The 991-nt window shown below is 22.9% G+C and overlaps 1 annotated feature.

The window, feature by feature from the left end:
- Positions 1-382: 382 nt before the first annotated feature.
- Positions 383-487: a repeat region.
- Between the last annotated feature and the right edge of the window lie 504 nt (positions 488-991).

The raw sequence follows: 991 nt of genomic DNA, 5'->3' as shown, positions 1-991 counted from the left end.
AGTAATTTCATTGCTTTATTTATTTGTAGATTTTCTTCTTGTTTTGTGAATAAATCATTCTTCTTTTGTTTTATTTCTTTTATTATTCTTTTTTCGAAATTCATTCAATTTAATTCGTCTTTTTATCTTTTTCTTTAGTTTTTACTTCAATTTTAATTAACTTCTTCTTTATTTTCTTATTTAATGTTGATTGAATATTTCATTACCACTTATATTATTATAACTATTTTCTTTTATTATTAATATCATCAAATATTCCTTTTAGTTTGATATTATTCATTATAACACTTCTAATTTCATCTTAATAAATACATTTTCTTCTCTTCCAACAAATAATATTCAACCATAATACTTCATTATTATTCATTCATCAACGTATGATTAATACAATTTCAATTCAAATGTACTATCATAATCAGATAATAACTTGGAGAATCGAAGTTTGAATTTGTTTTAGTGTTTTGTATGTGGTATTTCAGACATACCATATTAACGTTTATAGTAATTTTTAAATAAAATTATTCAAAAAGAGTTATTCCACTATAAATAGAATTGTGTCTGTGATGAATAATATGAACTAAAAAATAAAGAATTGAACTATTTAATGAAAGTCACTAAATCAACAAATTATAAAAGAAGAGAAATGAAACAAGTAGACATGGTTTATTTGATGAAAGTGCCAATTCATGTTAAAGACATGAATGACATTCAAAACATTGAAATGATTAACAAGAAATGTGGAGCTGCAATTCACTCATTGAAAGTTAATCAATGTTTACATCGGAAAAAGATGTTAATCAATTTTGTAGAATATTTAATCCACCAACATGTAATTGTAATTTACTTCCAGTTGATGAGTCAATATTAATGCGAGTTGAGAATATCAGAAATTATATTTTTGATAGATTTGTATTTTCAACAACAGGAAATGATACAAACAAAATAATTGGTCAACAACAAACAAGTATTACAAAAGAAGACAGAGAAAGAA

This window comes from Entamoeba histolytica, genomic scaffold, assembly GCF_000208925.1.
Source record: "Entamoeba histolytica HM-1:IMSS scf_1104750517655 genomic scaffold, whole genome shotgun sequence".
NCBI lineage: Eukaryota > Evosea > Mastigamoebida > Endamoebidae > Entamoeba > Entamoeba histolytica.
The sequence above is the reverse complement of the archived record's forward strand: the minus strand, read 5'-3'. Positions and strand labels throughout refer to the sequence as shown.